Source organism: Ptychodera flava, chromosome 13 (assembly GCF_041260155.1).
Source record: "Ptychodera flava strain L36383 chromosome 13, AS_Pfla_20210202, whole genome shotgun sequence".
NCBI lineage: Eukaryota > Metazoa > Hemichordata > Enteropneusta > Ptychoderidae > Ptychodera > Ptychodera flava.
In genome coordinates, this window is record NC_091940.1 from 26258565 (window position 1) to 26274802 (window position 16238).

Sequence of the window (16238 nt, forward strand, 5' to 3'; positions counted from 1 at the left end):
GCAGCCTAAATCCTCAAAAGTTACTGCAAATGAGAAAAGAGCGAACACATGTCGCAAATGGAAAGCGAGTGACACCACGTGCACGCCCTCCTGAATTTCGAATCGCATGCGGCATGCCTTTGTTTTCATTCGAGTATTATTTCTTTGTCCTATTCTACCTTTTGAGTCGGGCGGCGCCACCTCGTGACATTTTTCCAAATTATTTTCATGTTGTGGTTTTGTAGATATAATATGGCACATATGTCAGGCACATTCAATACTATTGCATCCATCAAGTTATGTTCGTTTGCGCAGATGTACCAGTCCACGAAGCATCGACAAAGTTCCACCGTGTACTGTACTTCAAACTTCATCTCTGCAAGACGCAGGCTTGGTTGCTATAGTTTTAACCGATCGTCGGTTTAGCCCATTGTACCTCTTCTCTTCCAAACGTCAATAAAGATACTAGCGACCTTGAATTAAATTATCTAGCATCCCGATACACGTATATGGCAATTTGTTCATTAATCAACAGAAATCAGAGACGACCACGCCACCCCCATCCCCGAAGAAATAGAAAAGATCCACGCATCTGGTTGAAGAAACGTGACGAATTGTAGTGTGGGAAATGTGATTTCAAAACCATCGCGATGTTCAGGTGAAAGACGGAAATTGGAATAGCAAAAACAAAACAAAAAACAATAAAATTTTCGTTCGTATATAACCCAGGGCTTGATGCTCTTATTCATTCACGACCTAAATATTAAAGCTTATATAGATGAAAGATTGAATACAGATGTCAGATTCATGGTGCCAACAATGATAGGAAGTTATGAAATGTAACTTCCCCCTTCAGTTTCTCTCCCCATGAGTGCAGTAAACCATCGCACATCCTGCATTTGCAAACACGTTTTGCCTTACATGATGCAAGTGGTGCCTCCAGTTAAAAATATGCTATCTTATCAAAGGATCAAATGCATTAAACTACTTGAACATTGGACTGATATTGGACGAGTCGTAACTCAAATACTTCGCTCGACGAAACAGCTATGTCTGACTTTAATAGAGAGGGTATACAGTTCAAATAACACTCAATATGACGACTTAAGGCAAAGGAAAGGGGGAAGTACACCGCACCGTAGATACGCCTAGAGATTACGAATTGGTTGTGTGATAGATAAGAGTTAAAGGCGGATGTCAGACGAGATGAACATACGACACACCGACTGTTTCACGAATCCAATCACTTTGTGAAGGAAATCTACATAAACTTGTTGTTTATATGACGTTTGGGATTTTTTCATATGCGAAATATAATATTTTCAAAACACTAGACCAGCCGCAGTCTCGTAGCGTACGGAAGTTGTGAACCTCCTCTTTCCTCGGACCAAGTTTGCCTTTGATATATTTCCATGTATTCTCTCAGTTTTACTTCCCTTGTCACATGACTTCCTCTTGTAAATTGCATTGTTGACGCCCACATCTTATTCACACTTCCGAGTTCGAGTCAACTGATGTATGTTTGTTCTGGATGTTGTTGGAGCTGTAGTTTTATTACCGACAAGTCTTGCTCGCGAACGAGGCCAAAATCAATGGTAAAAATCTATTTCGCGCGCAAGCCTGAAATCAGGTGACACAGAGTAAAAGTCACATGGCACTGGTCTTCCTTCGAGGTCGGACTGAGACATTATGTACAGTCGCAATGCCAATGCTCTGTTAATTTCGTTGTTTTATTTGTAAATGGGCGCGAGATAGTCCTTGTACAGCAGGAAAACTTGCACACAATGGATTCTCTCTATAATACTATTTTCTGCATTGACCTCAAATGGCACGGCTTGACCCGTGACCTTTTTCGACATACGCGTTGATCATGATACAATGAATTATACGGAAGTTACACGGTATAGACCGGAGGGTCCGTGACTGTTACATGATAATGTTAAAGGATAAGTTTGTCCTAGCTGCTAGTTTCAAAACGACAGAAAGGTAAAGATAGACGACAACACTAGAGCAAACAACCATGTCGTATGCTAAACTTGATGCAAACACGGTAAGATATAATCTATTCGCCGAGCAGAGATCGATAAGTTCACAAATTTTAAATTCGAATGAAGTCTGTTTCGAGTTCGAGCGTCTTTCACATTTCATTTCCTTTAACCCATTGCATGATGAGCAACTGAGGTGAACGGTTTTCAAATTTTATCCATCGTAATGACATAACATGTTTGCGTTTCCCTGGGTTTGTAAGATAGCGGTGCACAGTGCAGTGATAGTTTTGATTGAATATAATTATATCAGCTATATTATGTAGGACGTGCACAGTTTCCTGCGCAAATTGCCACTCATATTCACACATTTCGGTGCTGTTTATTTTGGTCCTCTTTCGTAGCCCTTTTCATATCTTTTACGGTGAAGTGTTTCGCAGTGTTGCCGCCAGAACAGTGTCACTTATTTTGAGATCCGTATTTTCGACCTGGTCCTCTTTACAGTTGCCAAGTTTTGAATGTGTAGAGATCTCCATTGTTTTTTCTACTCTAGCGCCGCTCAGTGTTTTCACGGCATAACAAATTGCTGTTCAGTTTACGTACGCCCACCACAGCTCAAACAATCGACCAGGCACAAGTGCAACGTTCGTATACGCTTGTAAGTGACACTTTCAAATGAGCTAAATGACCAAAATCCCCGTCGCTATTCAATTGCAGACCATGTCGAACCACGGGAAAAGTGGTGACGACATTGGTTCAGGGGGCGTTCACGCCGATGCCGAAGAGGCCGGTGTGCGCTATCGGCCGTCCAGACAGAATCAGCGACATGAAGATGAAGCCGGTTGGACTACGATCGAATCGGAGGAGCCGACCGGATTTTTTGCCAAGGGAAGGGATTACGAAAGTGCCTACGTGAATCACAGATATACTAAAGAGGAACGCAATGTGTTGGCAACGTACGAGAGTGTTGACTATTTGCCACCTCACAGCCAAGCGTACAAGAACTGGCTCAGGAAGCAACCGGCAAGGTCAGTCAACAATGAATAAGTCATTCAAAACAAAGTAGAATGAATTTTCCCATTTCCTGTTTCCAATGTCAGCAGATACCAGTTCTTATAATTTTGTGATGTTGTCAACTTTGTGGTTGTCTGCTTCTTCAGAGTTCTCATTTGAAAGAAAAATGAGAAGTTGCTTTTTGGAGGGTCTATGGTGTATTTGACCTTGCTGCAATAGTAGTGCTATTGATCAGTAGGCCGCATTAGTGTCACCCATCCCACACCAACACAGCCTACCTGCCCATGGGGATACAATTATTGTAGCTATAGTTTGACCATGCAATATGTCTATTTCCCTCAGCTCAGGGACACATGCCAGTTCAGAGGTAGCCTATCTAAGATATGTTTAGATAGATTAACTGTTTGATAAAACTTATCATATTTTCCTTTTTATCTTCTAATAAATTTATTGAATGTATCAAGAATTACCAAAATCCACACAAGATTACTCACACAGCATTTTAATACTGCACATAAAATTAAAATAGAGAAATAACTATGTCTTAAACCCATCTGTCAAATTTTAAATCAGATTAATGTATTTTTTTCATGTTGGTTGTTTCTTTCTATTTTTTCAACAGGCTGGATTGGGATAGATGGGTTATGATGGGTCTAATAGGTTTCACCGTTGGAATAATTGGATTTCTGATGCATCAGTGCATCGACATTATTTCAGATTTTAAATGGGATACAGCTGAAGAATATATCAAGGTATGTTTTATGGTGGTGATCAGAGAGTATATTGAGATATACATGTTCTTTGGACAAGGACAGCATTTTGTGCATCTTTCCAGCCAACTTGCCTTGGTATGTTTTTCACCAGTCCATAGAACACTATAGATTATACCAAATGGTACATTAGCTGGTAACTATATGCTGTAAATTTATGTTTTGAGTTTTTTTGGCTAAAATGTCTGCAATATCTGCATGTGATGATCTCATGGTTACTGTATGCTGTCTCAGTCTGACATTAATTTCCTTCTAGGATGGGTATGTTCTGAAGGCCTGGGGATTTGTATTGATGTACAGTTTGCTTTTCGTGCTAGCTGCTTCTCTGCCTGTTGTCGTAAGTATGAACCCATAGGTTATGTTAGTATATGTGTACAGACATACATACATACATAAATACATACATACATACATACATATATTTAGTAATGAAAGAAATCAAAATATGAAAACACAAAATGATTATTTATTTCTGTTTTTAATAGAAAAAGGGTAAGTGATGCTTTATTGTTCAAAACCAGGTCAGTTAGTGATGGTTTCAGTGTAAAAAGTGTATCAACTTAAAATTTTGGACGCTCATATTCCAGTACAACAACTTAACTTTGTTGATAAGTTTTGCCATTGTCTTCTGCAGTACTTGAGGCCGGCAGCATCCGGATCAGGCATTCCAGAACTGATTGGATACCTCAATGGAACCCTTGTCAGACACATTTTTAACATCAAGACACTTGCTGTCAAAATATGGTCATGTATCTGTGCTGTGGGCAGTGGAATGCCTGTGGGACCCGAAGGACCCATGATACATATTGGGTATGATGTATTACACTTACCTCCATTTTTCTGCCATTATTCAGCTTTACTCACTATTTTCTATTCACAGTTTATTGTTATTTTTGTCATAATTTTTGTAGTTTCAGTGTTTACAGTGAAGTATCAGTGTTAAGCAGTACATCTCGTGGGCCAAGTGTCTGTAACAACAAGTTTTGCTCACATATTTTTCAATCTTTGTGACCAGGTTAATGAAATTAATTCAAACATTAATCGAAAGAGTTTCTTAGTAATGAAGTATGTTGAGTCAACAGATGGTCTGATTACAATTCTTTGAATACCATGCTTTAAATAGTACATCTTGTTTTTAACAAAGAGTTGTCGTCAATTTTCTCCTATATTTCAGTGCATTGGTCGGGGCTGGTCTAAGTCAATTCAAGTCAGATACTCTTGGGGTCAGACTGCCATATTTTACAAGATTTCGAAACTCTGAAGATAGGTAGGTAAAAAAGTAACTTCGGAAAGAGTTTTGCTATCCAATGTGAATGTCATGTTAGTTAGTCAAGCATTCCTTAGATTTGTGTGAGGAAGGTTTTACTAACAGCCTTTGCTACATGTTATTATTAGCATGTTTTGAATGGTGTATGGACAAGAGCCGTTGTTGACAGACAAAGTGAGAAAATATGCTGTGTTAATATGTAAACAAAGCAGAGCATAACTACTGATGAACAAAGTATATTTAAATGAGAGTATATGGCAAGCATGTGAGAAAATCAAATGCTGAAGATGATCATCAAATGGCAGGACTAGTATGATATTTTCCTCAAATATGGAGACACATTAATGCATGGCCATAGTGTTCATTTACTTATGGGGCAATTCCTCATGATGTCACAGTTCCAACATCAATGTGAAAAATAGATATGTCTGGAATTTGTCATGAGATTTCCTGGCAATGATATTTTTTTCCCTTCTCAGGCGTAATTTTATTTCTGCCGGTGCTGCAGCTGGGGTTGCCTCGGCATTCGGTGCTCCCATTGGCGGCTTGCTCTTCTCCATGGAGGAAGTGTCGTCGTTTTGGAATCTCAAGCTCTCCTGGATGACTTTCTTTGCCTGCATCATCTCCACATTCACCACTGATCTCTTCGACTCGGCGTTCACCGCGTTTCATTACACGGGCAACTTTGGCATGTTCAGTGCTGAGAAAAATATCATGTTCCAGGTATGAGTATGAAGGCACTATGTCAACATTCTTGCATCTACAGTTTTGGTTTCTGGTCTTTGTTTCATTGGAAGTTGATGTCAAACTTTATAACATGGCATCTGGGAAGAACTGTGGCGTTCCTCTGGTGTAGAGGCTAGTACATATCACAAAATTGAAGTGGAAGGCCGAATTGAAGCAGACATTCACCCAGATATAAATTCCACAATGCCCAGAAGTGGTATTCTGATGGCATTTACCAATCAGCTCAGTCGGAAAAAAATGATCATTATTTTGAAATGGAAGATATACATTCAAAAATATTTGTTCTCACCCTAGATCATGCATATGTCCATGAAAGGGTGTTTCTCAGCTATTGCTAACTTTAAGTGCAACATTGTGTATTCATTTATGCAAATTGTATTAATGAGTATTGTTTAGTTATGCAAATGTTCTGATGCTAAGTCATCATCAAGGGAGTATGATCACACTCCCAGGTGTTGCACCTTGTTGATATTCTTTATAATATGGCAACCTAGTTGGGTCCCAAAAGCGTAAACTTAAGGTAGTATGCGCCTCGAAAGTGAAAGACTTAATTTTTTGCTCAAACTTTCCTTAAGGAATCTTTCAACCATTGTCTTTCAAAATCAAGAATAAAAATCAGGGGTCAAAGTGCAAACTTTGGTACAAGAAAAACAAATAAACCAAGATTTACTAAAATTTATAATTCAAAATGGCCGCCATCCCTGTGTTAACTCCAAGGAGAAAAACAGAATTTTCAAATGTCAAAAAAACTAAGCTGGTGAAAAGTTTTCTTACACTAAGAGCTTATAATAAACCCCCATATGGTAGATCAGAAAAAAATTGTAAAAGTTTGAGAGCCCGAATATCTGGCCCTAAGGTGCGTTCTACCTTAACATAACCTCACTATGTTTACAATCAATTTCTGATTTACCAATAAACCATCTTCAGTACTAAGTTCATAAGACAGTGTACAGGCAAGGCTTGATGACCTAAAGTTTTTGGATCTGTGATTGATTAGATACATGTATTCATGATGATTCGTCTTGATTTTCTAGGTCCGAAAAGGTCTGGATGTGAACATCTTGCTTTTCATACCCACTGTCATCCTTGGAATCATAGGTGGTCTCCTAGGTGGACTTTTCGTGTTTCTGAATTTGAAACTGGCTCGGCTCCGACGGCTAGTGATGAAGAAACTGAGACGAACTTGGTGTCAGAATATTGCAAAGTTTGTTGAACCTTGTATCATAATTGTGAGTCATTTATCAGTATTTTTCAATCGGAAGTAAAATTTATATTCTAACTCTTTTTTCATACTTGGTTTTGATCTTTTAAACAAGTGAGTATGCACTATTATGTTTGATTCATCAGGGAGTTCTGTTTCCATTCACAGATAATCTTTGCAACAGTGACAGTTTTTTTACCAGCTGCCTTTCACTGCAGTCCATTCTCCTGCTACTACCAGGGCCAAAAATCAGCGTGAGTAGAAAAAAAAAGTTCTGCGTGTCTCCCTCATTGACATCTTTACTTGTAAATTTTGTTATTTGTTTGTTGCTGCAGTGATTTTGCGTACATTTACAGCTTTACCTGCCTTTGATGAGATATTACAGTATTCTGACTATTCACTACAAATTTGCATATATCTGTGTATACAGTACAAGTAGTCAAAAAAGGCTTGTTAGCCACAGTTACTCACATAACACCAGTAGTACTATGATAATATTGGCCAGCGCACTTGTGTTTGCTTGGCCAGCTATTTGATTTCTATGGATACAGGCGACAGGATTCCTTTAAAGGTATACAGTCACCCGTAATCTAAATATGCCCATATATGGTCAAAGGGGTGTTCCTTTGTATTCAAAATGCCCATGTGAGGGCGCTGTTTTTAAAAAGCGGCCACCCGCTTAAAATCTGTGATTGGTTAGATTTTCTCTTTCCATGGTAACTGTGGCAAAATTGGAGCAGGTGACAGTGTACCTTTAATTAAGGTAGAATGTGCTTCAGGGACAGATGTTCAGACTCTCAAATTTTTCCAATTCTCTTCTGGTCTATCACTTCTTGGGTTTTACTTTAAAGCTCTTGGCACATCAAAAATTTTCACCGCCCTTGTTTCTTTGAAAATCTAGAAAATTTTGTATTTCCCCTTTGAGTTAACAAAGGGATGGTGGTAGTTTGTTTCTTTAGTTCCAAACTTTGCCTAGTGAAGCTGATTTTTGTCCTTGATTCGGTAAGAGAATGGTTGAAATTGTCATCGAGGAAACTTTGAGCAAATAAGTTTTTCACTTTCAAGGCACATACTACCTTAATCCTCGTAAAATGTGAATGTTTTGTCAGAGAAATGATTTCTTTTCTGTTTGAATAACACATCAATTGTGTGTCATATTTACAAGCCGTGAATTTTCATAGAGAAATCAAGACAAACAATCTGTAAATGTCCCTTGTATGTTCTATTTGTTGCAGAACTCAGCAGTTCAGTCCACGCTGTTTGAACCAGCCGACAAATATACAACCAGAACCCACTGTCAGACAGTACAGCTGCCAGGACGGAACGACCATCGATGACTGCCCGTGTGTTTGTGATGATAAACCTGTAATTTCCACGAATCAAACCTGTTTATGGTCCAATGCAACTTTCAATGAATGTAAGTATAGGTGTAAAAAATTTAAAGAACATCCTGCCGGTTTGATTGTCTCAACCCTTTCACCACAATAGTTTGAACCAATCCTTTGTTTTCTATGGTAAAGTTGGACCTCTAGATATTGAAATGGGGTGAAAGGGTGAAACAAACTACTTGTACACATATAACTTCAACACAGAAGTTCGCTGTTAAATTTCAGGTTTTAAATTATCGGCAGTAGATCATACTTTATCAGCTGATTGAACAACTACAGTGTTTGATTTCAGGTAGTGGATTTACCAGACCAAATGTTGTCAAAGTTTAGCTAAAGTATTGTCATATTTGCATGCACATAATACCTTCAAGTTGATGTTTTTGTTGATAAGAATCCACCAGATTGAGTGAACAGCCAACTGTATTCAAATATACTCTGGGTTTTAAGGTCATTTGAGGTCAAGAAAATGACCTAGTCCACAAGGTTGCCGATGGGGTATCCCTATTCTGTATGCCTTCCAGGGAAGTGTTTAATTCACTCACAATCCTCAAGATTGGATACAAGAATGGCAGAACCTCCTTACAGGTGGAGTCATCCATCAAGACAGAATAATGTGCACAAATCGAAATAAGCCTCCTCCAAATTTTTTCCTACAATCATCATCCAATTTCTCATACCATTGTAGTGTACATAATACAAAATATAGCCTTCTGTCCATATTCATGATTATTACATTCCAGTGTTCTACCTTGTTTGTAAGGCTTATCAATCACCCCTTTACATCCAAAGTTTGGTACAACCCACTGGTTTTCTATAGCAATGTTTGGATGTACCTCTGTATGGGAAGATGTAGTGAAAGGGTCAATACATGACCTAATTTGACCCAAATTTATTTTCAGTGGCGACTCTGATGTTGTGACCGGGAGTCGGCAATAGGACACCTGTTTTCGAGAGACACCCACCTGGAATTTGGCTATGGCTCCCTGTGTACCATGCTGGTGTTGTACTATCCCATGGCGTGTTGGACTGCGGGGACAGCCATGTCCACAGGATTGGTGGTGCCTATGCTGTAAGTCCTATTATAAATAAACATATTCATTCTGGTGCTTCACTATATTCTGTGGAGTAATAGCAGAAACTGCTGATATATATCAGCAGGATTATAGGCTAATCCAAACTATCTTTGAGAAAATAAACCACTAATCCGTTATGTCTGAAGTCTAACAGCTGTATCTCAACTGATATACACCGTTTTAGAATCTTCAAAAATCTTTGTAGTCCTTCCTAACAAAATATGTGTACCTTGTATTTAAATACCGTAGATTATTGTATTCTGTGTGCTGAGTGGGGTTTTCCTTTTACAGTTGCCAAAGTGAATGGAAATGTTGTAACCTAATCAAAAGTTGCCAGTCATGAAACTTGGCTCAGGATGATGTTTCAGTATTAACCACATTTGCACTAGCTGTTACTTAAGTCGCAACAAAATCCAGGCACGTGAAATTTTATTTTCTGACATTTGTTGAAATATTAAAGACAGTAAAACCTTGCTGGCATTTAAGTATTTTTCATATGTGGGGACAGTTACAGAACCGTACATGTATTCAGCCATTGTCCTTTTATCATTGACGATAGTTCAATCTATTCTGTCTCTTATCTATAGTTTGATTGGTGGCTGTACGGCCGTCTTGTTGGGCTGGCCATGGTATCAATATTTGGCGTACAGACTGATGAGAACCCATACTGGGCTTGGATGGACCCCGGTGCGCTGGCTCTGATTGGTTCTGCATCTTTCTTTGGTGGTGTATCAAGATTGACGATGTCCCTCACTGTCATTATGGTATGGTAGTGTTGACCTTTAAACCCTGACCCTTGACCTTTCACAGAATACCTGGCATGTTTATGTCTTACCAGAACATGTCAATACTGAGTAGTTAAACTAAATTTTCAAATTGAAATCTTAAGAAAGTAATCCCTGTCTATGAAGACCCACATTGTCTGTTTGTCAGAAAACATGTAAAGGTGCTTTTATAATGTCACTTTTACAAAACTTTTCTGCATCATGTAATTTTATAGATATATTTATTTTGTATAGGAAATTCAAAAATATTGTCAGAAATTTCAGGGAAGAAAATATTGTTTGAGTAACTTTGACAGAAAAGTGCTCTACCGACTTTGGATTTTCAAAGATTTGTTTCCCAATTCAAAGATTTGTTTCTCAATACTAATAATTACAGAATTAATTGCAGAATTACTACTACCATGTGGTACTCATCAAATTCGTTTTGCTCTTCCATTCATTTGATTGTCTTCTTTAACTTCAGATGGAAATCACCAATGACATCCAGTTCCTGCTGCCAATCATGGTTGCCATTGTGGTTGCTAAGTGGGTTGGTGATTTCTTTACTCATGCCATCTACCATTCAATACTGGAGTTCAAGTGCATACCATTCCTTGACCATGAACCCATCATCTACGACAACAACCACAAGGCGTGAGTATATTCACAAGAAATTCCACAAGTTATGATGACATAAAATATACAAAAAGTATCTCAGTTTTAACCTTTTGAGCACTGTAATTTTCTCCCACCAAAATTTTAGTGTAAAATTTTACTTATGGTTATGAATATTTCTGTAATTTTTTGTTAAGTTTGGACCAATGAACATCACCTTATTTTGGCTACAGTTTTTTCTCAAATTTGGCAAAAATCTGAGAAAAATTGACAGGGTTTATTTATGTAGGGGACAAAATAGACTTTGGCGCTCAAAGGGTTAAGCGGTATTGAATATTTTCAAAAGAAAAATCTGTCAATAAATAACAGACAAGGGTTGATTGAATTCAATAATTTAATGTCCAGACCTACCAAAGCTAAGATGAGACCTCTTACTTAGACCAGAAGATCAATCCATTACGTGAGGGCACTCCTAGAGAATTTTGAAACCACTTCCTTTACTGATTTTCACCGTCTGACAAAGAGACAAAACAGGAAAAGAGTATCCTAAGTTATGTAGCTTTCGGTCTATTGTGAGTAATCGGGATTGACTTTTAGTCTTGGCCACTATATGTGTACCTCACGGTTATGTGGAGGGACCGTGGTGTACCTGTATGATGAACAATGTGTGGGGTAACTTAAACAACTGCTTGATTTATTTCGATTTTGGTCTTGGAAACATCATGTACAGAATGGATTTACTCCCCAAGCTCCCATGGAAACCAGTGCTGTGGCACTTATGGCACCAAGCATTTACACAGCTTTGTTGTTTTCAGTGTGAGAAACCCTTGACAGAGAATTTGAATGAGAGACTCGGTGATGCGTTCAACAGATTCATGTTGTCTTTCCCTCCTTGTTTGACAATTCAGTGTGAATCTTGAACTTCACTATACCAGAAGTGCCATGGTGTCGCCAGTCATAGTTGTTCACACCAGGGAAAGTGTAAGTCAGCTGGCGCACCTGCTCAGAGACACTGTCCATGGCGGGTTTCCGGTGGTGAGGAGCAATGAAAGCGGGGACAAGCTGTTCTTGGGTTTGATAACAAGGACGGAGCTCTGCGTTCTGCTCAGGAATGAGGATATATTCGAGACTGCTGATGAGCCGAGCGATGATGAACCCCAAGTAACGGCTGTGGAATATCAACAGGTGAGGACAAGTAACGTGTTTGGAATGGTTTTGGTTAGGGAATGGAGAGATCACAGTTTGTGAACTGAAGACATAGACTTGCTTCAAGTCTGTGGGCATATAAATATCAAAACAGAAAAAAATTGACTGGAGGCCAGTATACTGGAGATATAAAATATGACAACTATCAACGAGTTTAAATTAACTCAGCTTGTCTCCCGAAGAACATAAAATTTACATACTTTGTCCAGAAGTGTCCTTTATAAAACAGCTTTTACATTGTAGGACATTTAATTTACATCTGATACTGAAGGTGATAGAAGATATTGGCCTTACAGTGTGAATCTAGATATAAAGTGATATCATTGGTGATGAGATGGTCATGTGATATCAACCAATGATACAGACACCTACATGTAGTAGATTTAGCAGATTATATGGATTGCACCTTACCATTGATCTATGTCCATGTCATCATTGAGCTAGAATCTCCCTTTATCCGCAGCTGACTTCTGATAAGGTACCAGGTGAGATGGACCAGATTCTGGAGACACTATGCTCAGACCCCAAGTACCAAGGCCTTTACATCAACCTGGTAATGTTTTCTGTTATTCAAGCATTCTTTACAGTACAGTCGATGTCTGACTTTTTTTTCTGATATTAATTCCATTCTTTAGGATAGCATATGCCTCAGTGTTAAAGGACTGAAACTTTTGCACAAACTTTCCTCCATAAAATGTTGATCATTCTAGCAAAGTAAGAATAATATCAGGGGCCAAGCTATTCTGCATATATTGTACAGCAAATCTGCAATGTGTGCCATCAAACAGAATTTCATACATTTCAGGTTTTTAAATTGAGGATCTTTTTAGCAACTGACATTTCAGTATGGTGTAGTACTGCAAATTATACAAATATAAGGCCCTTACGCTCCTTGGAAAGTCCTTGACCTTCTGGAAAGTCCTGAAAAAAGTCCTTGGAAAAGAAATTGAGTCTTCTAAAGTTCTGGAAAATTCATAATCCACCCAACATTTCCAAAAAGTGACAAGATGATCAGTTGTAATATTGTAAAAATGACACAGTACATGGGATCTAAAAAATTACATCATAAAAATATTTTGAAAATGGTATTTTTGACCTCAAGAAGTTCTTGAAAACTGCTCAAAAAGTCCTTGAAAGTCCTGGAGTTTTAATTGACTCTAAGTGTAAAGTGACATTGAGCTTTTAGAGCCTGAATTAGTACCATCTGATGAGAAGTTACTACAAATATTAATAACAGCAATATTCCAACTCAGGAGGGCTATCAATTTGATGCTCATATTGATTTGAAATACATCTATCTTACAAAAGTATCATTTACACGATGGGATGAGTTAATAGACAAGTGTAATTTTCCAATTTTGCTCAGGCACCATACTACAACCAGTCAGCTCCTTGCGTGGAGGACAATTTCTCTCTTCACCGTACTTACATCATCTACCGTACCATGGGCCTTCGTCATCTGACCGTGGTTGACAGACGGAACCAAGTCGTCGGCATGCTGACGAGGAAGGACTTGATGGGCTTCAGACTTGAAGAAACCCTGGCTGCCCACATCGCTGAAACTCAAACTCTCAATGAACCTACAGTGGAGATGGCCTCGATGGATGCATAGGGTCCTTTGTCGACTAGCGCCCTCTGTTCATGATGTGAAAAAAACCTTTTGTTTTATCCACCGACTTTTGAGTTGCTCTGTAGGTCAGCGCAAGCTCTACAAGTCAGATGTGAACTTATTGGTCTCTCATATTTTACACTGAGAGACGCATATCAGCAGGGTTCACATTTTACACATCTCATATTCAAATATACATTTACAAACTTAAGAACAAAGAAAGGTTATCTCCATAGGGTATAAATGCAGAACTTTGAACAACTAAGAGGCTTATCTTCAACAAGAAATTTTCTTTTCCACATTTCTTACAGTTTCATTTATATTCTTTCTGTTTATCTTGAAAAAAAATATTTCTCAGTCTACAATATTTCCATCCCATCAAAGTTGTGTGGTTGTCCCCGTGCTGTTATAACCTGTGTTTTTAATCCATTTTATTTTGAAAGAAGGTTGGCTTTTGGCCACATCTCATTATACTGGTAAGTTATCAACAAATCACAGTAATTCACATGATTCAAGATTGCTACATTGATAGGGATCCGTATAATTTTGCATAAACAGTAGTAAGTCATGCAGAATTTAGTAATGTACTGCTTTGATTGGAATATTTTACCAATATTCCATTCATGACGGCCCTACAAGGTTGATCCAAACCGTGGGAATTGAGGTTTTGAAATGGAAACACTGTTTGACAGACTGAAAGAAGAGTTGAAATCCCCCTAGAAGATGAGAAATGTGCCATATCATTAGTCTTATATGAATACAGTTATACATGTACTTGCATAATTTCCACATTGTAAGTTTTGAAAATAATTATAATGAAGATGGTTTTCTTGATAAAGTAGCCAGTCAGTTACAAGTCTAGTCAAGAAGTGTGGTACAAGAGAACTCAAGGTTGCAGTCAGGGATAGGAAGTCTAAATCAATTTTTGATTTTATGCTGTTCAAGAAAAAGTGTAAAATTTTAACCAAATGATCTGTTAAGCTCAGACTGACAAAGACGGTCTCATGGGGAAAAGATCAATTTTGAAAAAATAAATATTTAGACACCTCAGGTCAGACCTCAAGCCATTTAACCAAAGTTTACCATTGGTTTGTAAATCTGTCTGTACACCTGGTTAATGACAAACCACAAACAGGATCCCACAATCAAGAACCTGTTGTGTTCACGTTTCTATTCTATGACATTCCAAATTCCCTCCAAGAACAATCTCCACATTCCCATTTCATTTGGCAATAACATAGTCTGAAAACACTATTATTAAAGAAACATGTCATATTTGTCATATGTCATATTTTGCATAAACACTAAATGGAAAACACTATTATTAAAGAAACATGTCATATTTGTTGCCATGGATACAAGATCATCTACTTTAGAAGAAGGATTTCAGGGTCTGCATTGATTTAACCATCCAAAGAAACTCTGTAAAAACTTAGTGAACATGCAATATTGAATTCTTAAAAATAAAATTTTTATTTACCATACTGGTTTCTGTTGATGTAATTCCTGATCTCTCTCTCTCTCTCTCTCTCTCTCTCTCTCTCTCTCTCTCTTTCTCTCTCTCTCTCTCTCTCTCTCTCTCTCTCTCTCAAAGACTCTCTCCTCAAACACACTCTTATTTACTTTTTTAAGTGTGGATTTATTGCTTTTTAAGTGTGGATTTTTTGTATTTACATTCTCAACTGTCTGTGTATCTGGTAATCTGTGTCCAGTGATTTTGTCAATCTCTTTTTGTCAAAGTTGGACATTACCACTCTAGTACGTGTGTCCCAGTTTTGAAGTCATCATCGGAAATGATTATTGGCAAAATAAAAAAAATGATCAAATATTACAGCCAGTGGGAACTCAGGTTCTCCAGAAAAACTAAATCCACCATTAGATATACAGTAATGACGTTATGTAACTCTTTCAGGGCCTACGGACTTCAAATTATGACTTTGAAGGATGCTGAATGTGTGTCATCCAAAATGTACCAATGCAAATAAATCTGGGGTTTCTTTTAACTTTGCATTAAAATATGCAAATTTTTGCTAATTTTAAAAGAGGCACTACAAGGACGCTAGGACGCTATCATTATTTGACGGGATGCAACTCTCTGCAAACGTACAAAGTGTAGGTTTGCAGAGAGTTGCATCGGGTCAAATAATGATAGCGTCCTTGTAGTGCTTCTTAGGACATCTACATTACGTTTGAAACAACAACAACACAATATAGTTATGTTCATTGAATTTTATTGGTCAACAACAAAAACAACACGACTAATAAACATAAACAACGATACAAACAACAACAACAACAACAACAATAACCAGACTTCTGGTTCCCCTGCGGTAATACCATGGTGGTGCACTATCTACCAAGTCCATGTTTTGTCCGGTACACATTGTTTCATCAGCCTTTTCAGCACGTTGGAACTTTCTGTGAACTACCATTATAAAAAATGTCCACGGTTTTGGCTCCCTCTTTTGTAATTTTGCAGACACTGGCTCGAAACGCCCGTTTCAAATAATCCCCTCATAGAATATGTTACACTACCAGAGGTCGCCTAAAGTCATTGCAGATTTTTGACCAATCCTCTAAAAAATAATAAAAGATAAATGCATAAAATATAATTATTACA

The 16238-nt window shown here is 38.0% G+C and overlaps 1 protein-coding gene and 1 pseudogene across 1 annotated transcript in view; both read left to right on the plus strand.

The window, feature by feature from the left end:
* LOC139148009 (uncharacterized) overlaps window positions 1-16238 on the plus strand; it is a 497920-nt gene that overhangs the window by 115532 nt on the left and 366150 nt on the right. The window lies entirely within an intron of this gene.
* LOC139147989 (chloride channel protein C-like) lies at window positions 1861-15101 on the plus strand (annotated as a pseudogene).